The sequence below is a fragment of the Procambarus clarkii genome, chromosome 26 (genome assembly GCF_040958095.1).
Source record: "Procambarus clarkii isolate CNS0578487 chromosome 26, FALCON_Pclarkii_2.0, whole genome shotgun sequence".
NCBI classification, from domain to species: domain Eukaryota; kingdom Metazoa; phylum Arthropoda; class Malacostraca; order Decapoda; family Cambaridae; genus Procambarus; species Procambarus clarkii.
In genome coordinates, this window is record NC_091175.1 from 18542995 (window position 1) to 18559376 (window position 16382).

The following is a 16382-nucleotide window of genomic DNA, read 5'->3' on the forward strand; positions in this document are numbered from 1 at the left end:
GATGTCTAGGAGACCAGGAGATGCTTAGGAGACCAGGTGATGATTAGGAGACCAGGAGATGCTTAGGAGACCAGGAGATGCTTAGGAGACCAGGAGATGCTTAGGAGACCAGGAGATGCTTAGGAGACTGTGGTTTACATCAATGAAGTGTTACACCACGTAAACACTATATGAAATATACCATCTTATATATTTTTAGGTTTGGTTTGGTCAGATTACGTTCGAGTAAGTTAGGTGAGGATTGGTGAGGTCAGGTTAAGTTAGGATAGACTAGGTGAGATTAGGTTCACTTAGGTTGTGTTAGGATGGGTCAGGCTAGGTTAGGATAGGTCAGTTTAGGTTAGAATACAACCTGTCCTCGGTATATCATAGTACATATGTCACATAATGCTCATAGTTCCTATGCTGTTAATGTTTACAGTTTCCCTGTGATATAATTATTAGCTATCATTAGCCACCAATCCTTCCTCAGGTCCCATAGTACCTGTCCCATAGAACCCGTCCCATCACAGTGGACAGCAGAATAGTGTATTCATACACAGTAGACTTATACTCACTGCCGAGTACCTACTCACTGCTAAATGAACAGATGCGTTAGCTGAAAGGAAATGTGCCCAATCATTCCCGTCCCGCCCGGGATTCTCGATTGTGTGTTGAGGATGAATCCGTCTGTACTAGCGGGTATGGGAATCAATTCACTTCACAGGATGGTTATAGGGGGTCCAGAACCCCCGCCCCCCCCCAGGGGATGAGAATAGGATGGTTATTGGGTTCAATACTACAAGCATATGTACTCTGTACCCCCATGTATCACTACATGTATTCTGTACCCCCACATGTACTCTTCATCACACCTTCAAAAAAGTGATGGGTATTGGGTGATATATGTGAAAAAATATTAATTAATAATTACCAATAGCAATCAATTTATTATACAGTTGGTGTATCCTGGGAATGGTCAGTAATTCTGCTTTGTGGATAGAGGGCAGGACAGAGACCTTGTGGGACTGAGCACAGAGGACGGTACGGATGGGTATGGGGTCCAATACCACCCACAGGATGGGTATGGGGTCCAATACCACCCACAGGATGGGTATGGGGTCCAATACCACCCACAGGATTGGTATGGGGTCCAATACCACCCACAGAATGGGTATGGGGTCCAATACCACCCACAGGATGGGTATGGGGTCCAATACCACCCACAGGATGGGTATGGGGTCCACTACAACCAAGAGGATTGGTATTTGGTCCACTACCGCCCACAGGATGGGTATGGGGTCCAATACCACCCACAGGATGGGTATGGGGTCCACTACAACCAAGAGGATTGGTATTTGGTCCACTACCGCCCACAGGAAGGGTATGGGGGTCCACTACCGCCCACTGGGTCGGTATGGGGTCCATTACTGCCCACGGGGTGGGTATGGGGTTCATTACTACCCACAGGATGGGTATGGAGTCCACTACCATCTGTAGGATAGGTATGGGTGCCTACAACCGTCCATAAGATGGGTATGGGGTCCCCTGCCATCCATAGGACTGATATGGACTATCTGAGGTGGAGGTTACGATAAGACAGATATAAGCTGATAAACCTCAAGGTAAACATACAGCTCTAACAGGCAGAACTGAAGAGGTCGGAGCTGTAGAGGGCGTGTAGGAAGGAGCTGGGAACCGCCTGACAGCCTATAAGACTCGCCTTGAGAGTTATACTCCAGACGCTCGAGGAGCACCTTGGGGGAGACGGAGACAGGAAGAGCGAGGAAGGTGACGGGAAGTTTTGTTCCGAGGACGAGAGGAGCGCCGAGGACCCGTCCGGCGTCACGTGGTGATCGTCGAGGACGCCACTTGTGCAGAATAATATTCTGAACAATGTCATCCTGGACGTTAATAGTTATTAGAAAGCATAAATGTCCACACTTCACTAAGTTAAAATCGCTTAATTTGTCATTAACGAGCAATATCTTAAGTCAGTTGAAAGCAAATATTTAACATCATTCAGTGTTATATCAGGAATTTTGGGTTGTGGGTTTGTTAGTCTGTTATTGTATATATTGTATATTGTAGTTGTGGAGCGGCCATTAACACTTCTTGACTGACGGACGATTACTACTTCACTGCCGATTATATTGCAAATGTTGTGTTGTTGCAACATTTACAACAGAATGTTGTATTTGATTTTTTAATTATATTTTGAAATTAACAACTTCAAACATACAAGCTGGGGATCACTATTGGTTCATTAGAGACTCGTTCGTATTTGGGGAAGTGAAGGAGTGGTTGTTGGCCATTGTTAATTGACACTTGAGACTTGCAAAATGTTAACCAATGGGGTGAGGTTTAGGGTGAATGTCAACCAATCAGCGGCCGGGTTGGGTTGGTTGCTGGGTATATAAGAAACGATGAGACGAAAAACACTTCTGTGTGTTTTACCTCACTTTTGGTATACAGTTCCGGCTTCGTCTCTTGGAGGTGAGCTGTATGGTGAGGATCCTCCCCTCCCCCCCCTCTTGTTGCGTCTCTCCTCCCCCCCCCCTCTTGTTGCGTCTCTCCTCCCCCCCCCTCTTGTTGCGTCTCTCCTCCCCCCCCCCTCTTGTTGCGTCTCTCCTCCTCCCCCCCCCCTCTTGTTGCGTCTCTCCTCCTCCCCCCCCCTCTTGTTGCGTCTCTCCTCCCCCCCCCTCTTGTTGCGTCTCTCCTCCCCCCCCCCCTCTTGTTGCGTCTCTCCTCCCCCCCCCCCTCTTGTTGCGTCTCTCCTCCCCCCCCCTCTTGTTGCGTCTCTCCTCCCCCCCCTCTTGTTGCGTCTCTCCTCCCCCCCCCTCTTGTTGCGTCTCTCCTCCCCCCCCCCCTCTTGTTGCGTCTCCCCTTTCTTGTTGCGTCCCACACCTTTGTCATCTGCCCTGCTTGTATGCTGCGAGAGGCTAGCCTTTAACGTTTTACTTTCAACTTTAACAAATCGGTTTAAATATAATTACAGAAGTTCTGAAAGTGTACTATGGAGTTGCTAGTTTATTTTTAACTTCAAATTCACAACTAAATTTTAAACTTCTTAACGACTTAAATTCAGTAGGCTAAGAGATGTTAATCTATTAGTGTAGAAAGTTAAATTTTCCATAAACCTGAATGTTAATTTTTAAATTGTTAATCCATTGGTGTTAATCTTTTACTATCAACGCTAATTGTGTAAATTGCCTTATAGTAGCATTTCAGTTTATATGTAGCATACATGAATTTAATATAGTAGTGTAAATAGTTCTTAAGTCAATGGAAAAATTAGTCTTGACCATTGCATCTATACTATAGTAAACTACCAGTTCGTAGTGGTGGTGGTATTGTCAGCGCCCCGGAGGTGTACACGAGGCAGTCAAAAGTTTGACAAACGCGCCGTAAGTAATGTTCAGATGCTAGTCTCCGGACACTCTCTTCCCCCCCTCCCCTCCCCTACAGTGGATTGCTCTCGCAGTTCAAAATTGTAATTGGGCAGTGTACAGTATGGCCCTGCACGTTGAATGCGTATCCTCGGTTAATTGAGGCTAATGTTAACACTTAATGTTAAATGTACAGTTAAGCTTCTATTTTTTTACCGATTATTCTTGGCACAGTTGCTACAAAGGTGTAGCATAGTTTTTTAGTGTTTTTGCTGGACCAACCCCCCTTCCCCCCCCCCCCTAAAGGCTTAACAAATGGATTATCTTGGTTAGTAACTGAACATATAACAAAACTTAAACAACCCTGCTTAACTATGTTGTAATTATTACGAAGGCTGTAATATTCTTAAATATTTTTACCCTGGCTTGCCTTACTAACCATGGTCTCGCACCTTGGTAAAGTCTAAATGCCCTCTTTAGTTTTTAAAATTGTCAGGTTCCAGAATGCTTCTGCTAAAACATAATAGTATAGGGGTCTCTTGAGACCACTACATGGCCTCACACGGCTACATTAGTGTTCCTCCCGTCTCCTGAGCAGAAAGTTGTCTGCACGAGATTATCTCCTCTTACCAAGTCATCCTTCAGGGAGAAGTCTCAACACTTCTCCAAAGACGGTAAGCGGTTTCAGAACTAGATTCTTTAATGTTCCATATTACGTGTAACAATTGACTCTTTAAGCAGCACCCTTGTTCTTCCAACCCCTTCCTGCATTTTAGATACCCCTTAGGTCGTTTGGTTTCCTTTCGGTCATAAAACTCCAGCTTGTCTCAGCCTTCAAAACCACAGTAGATGCTCCATCCTGTGGAATAACTGATGTAACAAGGCAAGTAAAATGGCTTAATTTGATTATGCTTTAGCTTTGTGATTAAAGAGTAATATGCTTGGAGTGCCCAAATTGCAGTATAGAATCATAGCTTATTGTTTCTCAGCTCTTATTAGTAAATTTAGATTCATTTAATTGTTTCAGATACATGAAAAAAGGGCTTGTAAGAACCATTTCTAAAGGTGCGAGTACAAATACCTACTGCTGGGAATCACAACTCGCTGCTTGTCTTGGCAGAGGCTTCCAGCTTTTTAGTATAAAAAGGAAGGCTTCATAAACAGCTTTAGCGCCAGAAGTTTACTTAGTGTTTAACATGTTGGTAAATCATTGAAATAAATGTTCATTAAACTTTAAATATGGTCGTCCTGCTGGACTGATCTAGTAAATGGCAGTTTTTTTTTTTAAAACCTACCTAATATTTTTAGGTGGGATCCAGTTCATGTGGACATTGAGCGGCGTGACCACCTGGAGGTGACTATCTGGGTAGTGTCCTACAATGCTCACTGGCGGGTCCTTGTGGCTTGTTTTACTGCCATACAGCTCAAATTGTCGTGATATAGTGTTTGGTAGATTTTTAAAGTGCGGGTTACTCATAAGGGCTTTAATGGCTATAAAGGTACGAAAGGTAATACCAGTCTTAAAAGAAATATAATAATTCTTATAACTCGCCAATCCATCCCCCCAGGCTCCAGCGACCACAGCCAGACTACAGGAAGGAAACGGATTCCCGGGGTACTGAAGAACGTCTAACACCGGCATAAAGTACCACGACATTGCTTGTCTCCTGGTAAGTCTGTCATCTGTACCCTTGATATACTTTAACCCAGAAAGCCTGGTTTACTGAATGGGTTTGACTTGACGCAACAGCTAAATTTAATAAAATAGATCCATAATTCACCTATGGTATACGTAACTACCTCTGGCTCCATATTTAGTACTTTGGATGATTTTAAGGCTTAAGACTGTAGTAATCGGTGAAGATAGTTGTTGGCGGATGAATGATCTCTTTAAAGTTACCTAGTCTCCACTTTAGTGTCTACTAAAGTTTCAACCCATGAGTTAAACCACAATTCTAGTGTATCCTGTCCTAAGTTAGCACTTAGGAGGAATCTTGGTGCTTCTCGGTAAATTATAATAAGCACGTGTAAATCGCATAATTGTTCGTTCACAAATTTTTATACAATGGTATATATATATTACCGACCGTTGGAATTGTTTGACTGTTACTGTCATTAGTCCCATATTCCCCCCCCCCAATACATATCAGAGCAACTGTTAGTTATATAAAGGTTAGATGGGACATCAGCTGAAGGCTGGGAGTGTTGTAGTGTTACATGCCCCGCACTTACCAGGGGTGTCACACGCACGCACACAAATCTTAACTTAAAATATATTTAAGATTTACCAATTGTTACTACCTATTCTCTCATTTTACAAAACTACATAAAGCTTGCACTTATCAATTTATGAAACAGATTATCAATTAATCATTAGTTCTTACATATTTGCACATTCATATTGGCTACTATAATATCTATAAAATATTCCAACATTGTTAATGACCTTAAGGTTTTGTAAATCTGCGTCCCCAGTCCATACTTGTCCGTTACTACTTACATTGCGGAAGTGGACCAATAACCATCATATGGGTGGTCGCGGACCCCCAAAGTGTGACTAGTTGTACCCCCTGTCCCCTGAGGGCGGTAGTGACAGTTGCTAGTGTCTAACGAAGGCTTGATGAACTGCCTTTACGTAACGTTACAAAAGTACAATGTTAACCATTTTAAACCTGACATTCCTAATGTTATCTCCCTTTTGTCCTCAGGTCCGGCCAACTACAGCCACATAAGGCAACCAGGACATGCTCTGTACTTAACATCTACGATGGAATAAAACGATGCACTATAAATTAACAAGCCGAAAATTAATTGGATCAAATACACACTAATGGGTCATCTAATCCTGTCCACGGCGGGGCTGGTTTAGCATACGCTAATTAAGAACAATGCCTTTCAACGCTAAAATTGAAGAAAGCCCGTTTTAAGAACTATGCCTCTTAAGTGAGCAGCGCTAACTGCCATTATTATGGTAAGATTCCTTGAACGAAACGCTAATGGCGCAGTGATTCGCAAGCAACGCGTTCATTTCCGTAGAAATGAACGAGCAGATGTGCAGGCTGCCGAAGCCGCTGCAAGAGACCATATAGAATTTCTTCATAACAAACTCTTCTACAAATAAGAGGTATTATCAGGCAATATCACAGTGACAAGGGAGAGAAAATGAGGACAGAACTATAAATCATGTACGCTGGTACAATATGGTTGCATTTGGCAATTTAAATACGGACGAAGAGGTGACCGCGGAGGAGTCGTAATATCATGAAGCTGTCTGATAAAAATATCCATGAAGATTCGTATTGGAAACAGTGGAGCAGAAGTTACTGTGGTGAGTGATGGACACAGCTTTGACCACTACCAGTGTGTGACCAACTTAGTTTTTTGTAAGTGTAAATATTAAACCCCACATTGTAAATTGAAAACGCCGTTTGCCAAATACTGTCAAGAGATTCCCCCCCCATCTTGCATCCGCAAGATAACGTAAGGTTTTAAGGGTTGACAATGTTAATATTCTTGTTAGTCTCTTTACTTGACGGTTAAGCAAGTCCCAGCTGTGTCTGGGTGAAAGTGACAGAATGAACCCAGCGGGTTTTCTACCTATTGGAGTGTTGTACATGCTGCTATGGCGGTATGTCCACTCACAGGAGTGGCGCTGCCCAATAAACTCGCCCCTCGGGGCAAAAAAATCATTAAACTATGCACTGCATTAACGACTGTCTTAACCATTAGATGATGCTGCTATCCAGAACCCACAACCTGGATGATCGCCTGTAGTTTGGTGGTCATAGACCTCCAAAATCTAGCTCCAAACTTAGACTGACTGGCCACTCTTCTTTCCATACTTCACATATCTTTTCTTTAGACATGCCACTGAAGCTTTACATTTACTATGGATGGTAAGAACTCTTGGCAAGACTTCCCTATTGTAGTGTTGACATAGATTTATAAACTTAGTTTACATACTTGAGACAAGGGCTGGTTTTAAATCTAAGAGGTTGCACAGGTTTGGAGAGATACCGTAATTACATTAAACTGGCCTGGTTGTGGTACGGGGAGTGAATGTTCCACAGGACCTCTTATGTGTACCCAGATCACCCTCAGAATTGTGTACTCGCCTAGTTGTGCTTGTGGAAGTTAAGCTTAGGCTCTTTGGTCCCGCCTCTCAGTTGACTGGTGTGAAGATTCTTGAGCCTATTGGGCTCTATCATGTATACAGTTGAAATTGTGTGGAGTCGGCCTCCACCACATCACTGCATGCTATCTGTTTACTGACAATCTTTAAAATGACTCGCCCAAATACCTGGGGTGGACGGTAGAGCGACGGTCACTACTCGTGCAGGTCGGCGTTCAATCTCAAGTGGTTGGGCACCATTCCTTCCTTCCTTCCCGTCCCATCCCAAATCTTTATCCTGACCCCTTCAAAGTGCTATACTGGTGAAATGGCTTTGTACTTTAACCTGATAATTAGTTGGGCACTGTTCTCACCTGTGCCCTTGTTCCACCCATGATAGTTTCGTCAATTTAGACTTTCAAAATTCATTGTCTTCCAGGGACGTTTAGTTCCCTTAGCTTTTCCTCAAGTCATACTTGTGTTCTGGTACTAGTCTTCCTTGTGGTTGTCTTCAGACGGATAATCTTGTGATCTTCATGCAACGATCAGGTGTTGGATCTCTGTACTGATAATCTTGTTCCGAATAAGGCTGCTCGTGTAGCTAATTATTCTTGAAGTTTATAAACAATGGTTGAACTGATGCCTTCGATATGGCTTTACTTGTGGCCCTATATTAGCATCGTTCCTTTTGAATATCCGAAGCCAGTGCCGTGTTCTCTTCCCGGCTTTGGCGGCCCTCCCCCCCCCAACGCAGAAAGTAATTATCATTCTGGTGGATGGATTAGGACGTAAATTCACGTGTGCAAGTCAGGATTGGCTTTAGGGCCGGCACCTCGCCGCTGGCTTCCTGTCCCCGTCGAGACAAGTTAATTCCACTATTCCAGATTAGTTTTATAAATTCTGCAAGACAGCTTCGGCGGGTAGGCGGTTCTATGCGTTTAAATCCTATGGGGTTTAGTGGGATTGGGTGGTTATAAATAACAGCGTCTCGTATGGGCCAGTAGGCCTTCTGCAGTTACCTTTTGTTAAGTCTTGCTTCAAGCAGTTGTCCCCTTTTATGCATTATATTGGATCTTCACGTCTGTAATAATGAAGTTGAAGGACAAGATCGGACTCCAACACGTTCTCGCAAATTCGTAAAGTCAATATTGACTTATTAACTACGTGCATAGGTGATATACTAAACATAATAGATACCCTTAAAAAGCTTCATAGAAAACACCGACCTTACCTAACCTTGTTAGTATCTTAAGATAAGCATCTTATTGCTTCGTAATTACAATTATTACTTAACCTATACCTATTATAGGTTAGGTAATAATTGTAATTACGAAGCAAGATGCTTATCTTAACATACTAAGTAGGTTAGGTAAGGTTGGTGTTTTCTATGAAGCTTTTCAAGGGAAACTATTATGTTAAGTATGTCACCTATGCACATATTTAAGTCAATATTGACTTATTAAATTTGCGAGAACGGGTTGTGGGAGAACAGTCCTGTGGCTCTCAAACTTACGAACTTTATATCTACAAATTGGTTGATAAACACTTCGAAGAAACTATGCATTCTTTGATGGAAATGTTCAGATGGATAAACCAGTAAATTACATAAATAGGAATAGTTTGAATAACCACTAGTTTTCTTAAATTTCATTGTCCTACTGCCTCTTATTTATTTAAAAACGTGTGGATGTAGCTCTCATACAGGAGCATGATGTCTGTTGCAGTGTCTGAGCGTGCATTATCATGTGGTGCTCAACCCGCCGAGGACGCCTTTCGGGGGGACCCTTATGTTATTCTCTCGTAGGGCCTCCTTCTCCGTGCTTCACACGGAGTTGGACGGGCGGGTGCTATTTGTGTGGGTGGAGTTTTGGGGGTCGTCATTCCGTTCTTGACGGTGTACGCCCCCTCGGGTGCGGCGCGTCGTCGGGAGCGGGAGGAGTTTTTTAGGGTGGGGCTTCTCCCTTTCTTGCGCCATGATACGCGGGGCATGATTTTTGGAGGACACTTCAATTGTGTGAAGAGTGCACGGGATTGTTGTAGCGCTCGTCCGCAGAATATCTCGGGTGCGCTGCTGGAGGTGGTGCGTTCCTGCGGTTTCCGGGACGCTGCTGTGCTCTTTGGTGGAGGGCTGTCGTTTACTTTTGCTGCACGTGGGGTGCGTTCGCGCATTGATAGGGTGTATGTCAATGGTGGGGATTGTACGGTGTATGATTTTCGCACTGTCCCGGTTGCATTCTCCGACCAGTTTGGTGGTGGTCCGGGTTGGGGTGCCCAGTCAGGTGCTGGGTGGTGGAAGCTAAACTGTGGGTTGTTGCGTTCTCCGCGTGTTTGTCGTCAGTTTCGGTGTTGGTGGGTCGGGATTCGGGCCCGGCGTTGTGAGTTTGTCTGTCTAGGAGTGGTGGGAGTAGTGTAAAGTGCAGTGTCGTTTGTTTTTTCGCGTGGTTGCTAAACGCGAGGCTGCTGGGCGCTTTGGGTTGCTGCGGTTGTTGCAGGCGCAGCTGTCGAGGTTGTATGTAAGGTACGATGCTGGTGTTGATTGTTGACTGCAAGGCGCGTATATGCGGGTGGCGGAGTGAGTGGGCGGAGGGTGTGCGTGTGAGGGCTCGTGTAAGTGAGAGGGTGGACGGGGAACGGATTTCTCCGTTTCTTTTAAGTAAGGTACGGGCCGCGCGGGACTCTGTTCTTTTTACGCCTTGCAACGGCCAGATGGGACGGCTGCTTCGGACACGGGTGGGGTGTTGCACTATGTTCGGCAGGAGTTGGCTGCGCTGTATGCGGAGGTGGCTGGGGACGCCGCTGGAGTTGGCTGCGCTGTATGCGGAGGTGGCTGGGGACGCCGCACTTGCGGAGGACTTCTTGGGTCGGTGCCTTCCTGGGTTGCACACTCCGCAGCACACTGCGGAGTGTGCTGGTCTGGTGAAAGAAGTCTCCTTGGCGGAGCTGCTTGTGGTGGTGCGGTCGTTTCGTTCCGGGAAGGTGCCGGGTTCGGATGGTCTTCCTCTTGAGTTCTATGTCGCCTTTTGGGATGTGTTGGGGGATGTTCTACTGGAGGTGGTCCGGTCTTGTCTTCGGGAGTGTGTTCTGCCTGTCTCAGTGCGTTGGGATTGTGCGGCTTCTCCCGAAGTCGGGCGATTTACGGTTCTTCTCAAACTGGCGGCCCATTACTTTGTTGAATGTAGACTACAAGATCCTGTCTAAGGTCTTGGCTGGTCGGTGTCGCAGTGTTGTGGCGTCTGTTGTCTCTGTGGAGCAGTTTTGTGGTGTTCCGGGTCGATCCTTGTTGCATTGCAATGCATTGTTTCGAGATGTGCTCTTGTACGTGTCCGACTCTCGCTTGTCGGCAGCGATGATTTGTCTGGATTGGTCGAAGGCTTTCGACCGTGTGTCGCTCGATTTTGTGTTTCGTGTGTTGGGGAGGCTGGGCTTTCCGCCCTTGTTTGTTCGTTGGGTTTGCTCCTGTGGTTGCTCCCTTGTTTGCTCCTGTGGTTGTGTGTTCGGTTTCGTGTGTGGGGTTGTGTGGGTTTGCTTCTGTGTTGGCTCCTGCGTGGGCCGTTGCTTGTGCGGGTTGAATGCGGCTGTTTTGTTACTCACTTTGTTGGTTTGTTTGCTGTTCTTCCTGGAAGTGTGTTTGTTTAGGGTACGTGTATCTGTTTCATTGTTCGCCCCGGATTCTTTCTTGGGGTTGTCATATAGTAGTGCCTGGGCCTTGGCCATGGTTTATTTTAATGTTACTTATATGATTTTTTGTTTTTGGAGATATATAGAAGAGTTGTTACATTCTTGTACAGCCACTAGTACGCGTAGCGTTTCGGGCAAGTCCTTAATCCTACGGTCCCTGGAATACGATCCCCTGCCGCGAAGAATCGTTTTTTTTCATCCAAGTACACATTTTACTGTTGCGTTAAACAGAGGCTACAGTTAAGGAATTGCGCCCAGTAAATCCTCCCCGGCCAGGATACGAACCCAGGACACAGCGCTCGCGGAACGCCAGGCGCCAGGTGTCATTTGTGTGCGATGTGCTTATACTTTGTGTTATTTCTGTACTTGTGTGCATTTTGTATATAAATATGCGTGTGTGGTTTGTTTGTTTGTTTGTTGTGTCTTTCCATGTCCGTATGCGTCCGTTTGTTGTATGTCCATTATTATGTTTAATTTTGTATACAGGCTTATGTCCCTGGAGTTTCTGGGGTCTTGTTATGCCTGTTTATGATTGTTTTTGTTATGTTCTTGTTCTTAGATTCATGTCATGTATATATTGTGCTATACTTTGTATATTTCTTATCAAAAAAAAAAAAAAAAAATTAAGAATGAATTTTAATGGACACGCAAACCTAAAATTACATGACAGATACGTTTGACAACTTCCAAGAGATCAACGGAACTGTTAGTGTAGTTTCTAGCTCTTACACGAAACCATGTCAGCAGCGTCAGATGGGGAAACTTTTAGCTCAAGTCAGACTTGCTAATCAAACTAGAACAAGACATCTTTTGCAAGAGAAATCAGGAGTTGATGGGATTAATGGCGTCTGCAATAATTGAACAACGCCGACCAGCGAGAGTTGTCATGAAAGCATTTCCCCGTTCAGGTGATAAGCCAAGTTGTCCAGGGTAAGAGCTGTACTCTTGCTTCAGGGCTCCTTAACACTGCCTTACAGTGGGTCGCTGCCCTTCAGTGGCTGGCGATAAAAGCGAGAGGTTTCGATAACTTGCAATTCACGAGGCGGACGTCACTTGTTGCTATTTGTAGCAGACTTTTTTAATTACATAAAGTAGGAATTCACCTTCAACCAAATAAATAATATCCATTACCAATGCAAACATCTTGGTTAAGTGAATTAAGACCCGTGGAGGTAACAAGTTCAACACAACATCCGTACATCACCTTTTGTTCCAAATTTTAATAAACAATCTCTGCAAACTTTCGAGAGATGCCTTTGTTATTTTAATGTCTTGCTAGAATTTCATGCGAATCTTCACTATCCCCCTCCACTATCCTAAAATTAGACATTTAAATCTGTTCCACCTATAAATATGCATTTATGGTGTGTACAAGTAAGAGATTTAGTACTATACTGGGTCGCAATATAGAATGTAGTTCTGTGGATAGATAACTATAGGCAGCATAGGAAGCAAGTCATTTAGTTGCCCCCCCAGTTACAATGGGTCATTAAAAAGCTTAAATTTTTTTTAGAGCACTGTAGTGTAGCCAGCGTTGAAGTTTCTTAAAGATACTAATTGACTGTCAAACAAGATAGGACAAAAATCATTCATCGTAGATACCGAGCGAGGTCACCGAGACAGGCCTAAAAATAATGCTACAACCAGGTTTTACAAGTAATTCATACAATGTCATTGTGACTTTGAAATCACAAGCCATTAATTATTTCCTTAACGAGTTAAGTATACTAACTGCACTTCAGGTTCCTGGAGGCAAGTTGTGTACACACGAAGCCTTAAGAGACCTGGCTAAAGGTATAAAAGATTATGAGCTAGTTTACATTTTAATATTCTTTACATTATTCAGGAAACTAGACCATTGACCGACATATCAAAGGTTGGTCTCAGGTGAATGACTGGGCGTGGTGACAAGCCATGTTATTGCACTATATGGTCGTTATTGATGTTCAGTACTAGGAGTCCTCGTTGCCTACCCTGTGGTCGCCCGAGCCTGAAGACGGGAGGAGAGATCACATATTACTGAAATAAGATTTTATATATTGTGATAAGGTCAGATCAAGTTTTTACATCTCTACAGCCGGTGAAGCCCTTATCAGTAACTTGCACTTAAAGAAAATCTACCCAATTTGAGCCGTTTGACAGATGAATAAAGTAAAACAAGGTCTACGGACCTTTCTGTGCGAGACTATTTTGCACAGTGTACCCAGATGATCACGCCTCGATCCTTGTCCACATGAACTGTATCCCACCTAAGAAAAATTTTACGTAGTTTTAGAACGAATCTTTGCCACTTAGTAAATCAGTCCAGCAGGACGACCATATTAAGTTTAATGCCCATGTATTTCAATAATATGCAACTGTTGAACAATAACATGAACTCACTTCTGGCAACAATTCTCTTAAGTCTTCCTTATCCTTGTCTAACTAGGTGGAAGCCTCTGCAATGATTATCAGTAAGAATTTGCTTGATCCCAGCTACAGGTATTTTAAAGTGCTTACCGGCTCTCATTTCTGAAACAGTTTAACAGATTAGTTTTACTCTTTAGTGGACATAAGCCATGTTGAGGATTCTAAACATCAATCTTGCGTACTATAAGCACTTGTTTGATCTATCTGATAGTGTGTAACCTAATCAAACTAGAACTTTTACTACGTTACCAGGTATTCCACAGGATTGAGTGTCGAGATTGATGTGGGCCTTTAAGGCCGAGACACTTAAGCTGGGGAACCTTAAATTCAGGAAAAGGGGGGGGGGGGGGTTGGAAGGGCAAGGGTTCAGCTTTAGTGAATTGTTGGACGAAATGTGCAACTGGAAAAAGTGTCAAACCTGTTAGTGTCTGAGAACTGTAGAGACTTTCCCCAAAGGACGACTTAAAGGAGATGCTAGACAAACTGGTACAAACAGGTTTTGCTCAGACGGGAGGAACGCCAAGGAGCCGTCTGGGGCCATGTAGTGGTTCTAGAAGACACCATACACCCACACCAGTACTTAAGCAGAAGCATTCTGGAAAGTTACAAATTTAAGACTACAATGCATTTCGATTTAACCTGCTGCATGAACATGGTTAATAAGACAGGGTAAAAAAAATCAAAAGGCTAAAATTAAGGAAAACATTTGGAGGGGGGAGGGGGGGGGTAATGCTTTTAAACCTATACAAGCATTAAATTAACACTTAGTAGGGAGAAGTATTTAGTGTAAAAAGTATCTGCCTTATCAGTTTCAATGTTAACATTTGAGGGCAGTAAATGGGATACCGTCAACGTGCTGGGCCATGTTATATATTACCAAACTTTAGTTTTGAACTGCTAGAGCAACCCACTGTGGGGGGAGGGGGGGGGGAGTGTCCGGAGACTAGCATCTGAACTTTACTTACGGCGCGTTTGTCAAGCTCCTGACTGCCTCGTGTACACCTCCGGGGCGCTGACAATAACTACGAACCGGTAGTTCACTACTGTTTAGGTGCAGTAGTCAAGACATTCCGTTAACTTTTTACGCTAAGAAAATTTTACACAACTACACTAAATGCTGCTGAAAATGCTACTTTTAATAAGGGAATTTTACTACTAATATGACAAATTACAATTAGCGTTGATGCTAAAGAAACAGATTAAGGGCTGGATGGATATCCTCTAGATACAGACCCTCGTTCATGGGTTATGGAAAATTTCACTAGTTATGCTTTAATAGAACACTTCTAGTCTGCTGAAGTTACGTCATTAAAACAATTTAGTTTTGAATTTGAAAATATTAAAAACCAAGTAATCCCATTGTACACTTACAAAAGTGATATATTTAACCGAAACGTTAAGGTTGAAGGCCAGACGTTAAGGGCTAGCCTCTTGCAGGATACAAGTCGGGTAGAGTAGGGTCAGAAGCCAGTTTGGGTCTGCTATAGTGCCACACGCAACACTTAACCCTGGCAACATAAAACAAATAGTGTAGTGTATGGGGGGTAACTAATTCCAGTACGGGGAACCAAAGGGGGGGGGGGGAGACGCAACAAGAGGGAAGAGGGGGCGGGATCCTCACCATACAGCTCACCTCCAAGAGACGAAGCTGGAACTGTATACCAAAAGTGAGGTACAACACACTGAAGTGCTTTTTGTCTCATCGTTTCTTATATACCCAGCAGCCAACCAAACCCGGCCGCTGATTGGTTGACATTCACCCTAACACTCACCCCATTGGTTAACATTTTGCGAGTCTCAAGTGTCAATTAACAATGGCCAACAACCACTCCTTCACTTCCCCAAATACGAACGAGTCTCTAATGAACCAATAGTGGTCCCCATATTGTATGTTTGAAGTTGTTAATTTCAAAATATAATTCACAAACCAAAAAAATTCTATTGTAAATGTTGCAACAGAACAACAGGTACAAGAGAGCAACATTTGCAATATGGAAGTGAAGTAGTAATCGTCCGTCAGTCAACAACTGTTAATGGCCGCTCCACAACTACAATATACAATATATACAATAACAGACTAACAAACCCACAACCCAAAATTCCTGATATAACACTGAATGATGTTAAATATTTGCTTTCAACTGACTTAAGATATTGCTCGTTAATGACAAATTAAGCGATTTTAACTTATTGAAGTGTGGACATTTATGCTTTCTAATAACTATTAACGTCCAGGATGACATTGTTCAGAATATTATTCTGCACAAGTGGCGTCCTCGACGATCACCACGTGACGCCGGACGGGTCCTCGGCGCTCCTCTCGTCCTCAGAACAAAACTTCCCGTCACCTTCCTCGCTCTTCCTGTCTCCGTCTCCCCCAAGGTGCTCCTCGAGCGTCTGGAGTATAAGTCTCAAGGCGAGTCTTATAGGCTGTCAGGCGGTTCCCAGCTCCTTTCTACACGCCCTCTACAGCTCCGACCTCTTTAGTTCTGGCTGTTAGAGCTGTATGTTTACCTTCAGATTTATCAGTCTTATCGTAATCTCCACCTCAGACGACTACAGCCAGACAGTAAGGCAACGAAGATCGTCTCGGGGTATGAAAGAACATCTACAACGACGGGAGAACATAACACGACATTGCCTCTCACTGCGTCAAGTCTGTCACGTGACCCCAGCCTCTGATGTTGACGCCTCTCGTAGGTCTTGCCTCTCATGTCTTCCTACTTGGGAACCTGTACACTGAACATTGCTGCCTTCAACACTGCCAGTGTATCATCAGGATGGATTAAGTGTCCACAATTAGTCACTCGATGTGT

At 43.9% G+C, this 16382-nt stretch overlaps 2 long non-coding RNA genes across 4 annotated transcripts; one reads left to right on the forward strand and one right to left on the reverse strand.

The window, feature by feature from the left end:
• The first annotated feature begins 2897 nt into the window (after positions 1–2897).
• Positions 2898–8696, forward strand: LOC138368751 (uncharacterized). Its single transcript, XR_011229654.1, has 3 exons — positions 2898–4722; positions 4937–5038; positions 6077–8696. It is a non-coding gene; the product is annotated as an uncharacterized lncRNA (long non-coding RNA).
• Positions 8697–12967: 4271 nt separating this feature from the next.
• Positions 12968–15239, reverse strand: LOC123756843 (uncharacterized). Of its 3 annotated transcripts, XR_011229655.1 has the most exons (6): positions 15200–15239; positions 14938–15074; positions 13985–14161; positions 13540–13668; positions 13329–13406; positions 12968–13147 (listed from the first exon to the last, which is right to left on the reverse strand). It is a non-coding gene; the product is annotated as an uncharacterized lncRNA (long non-coding RNA). The 3 variants fall into 3 exon arrangements; XR_006772689.2 differs by lacking the exon at positions 14938–15074; XR_006772688.2 differs by lacking the exon at positions 14938–15074 and having other exon boundaries at positions 15188–15238.
• Positions 15240–16382: the final 1143 nt, after the last annotated feature.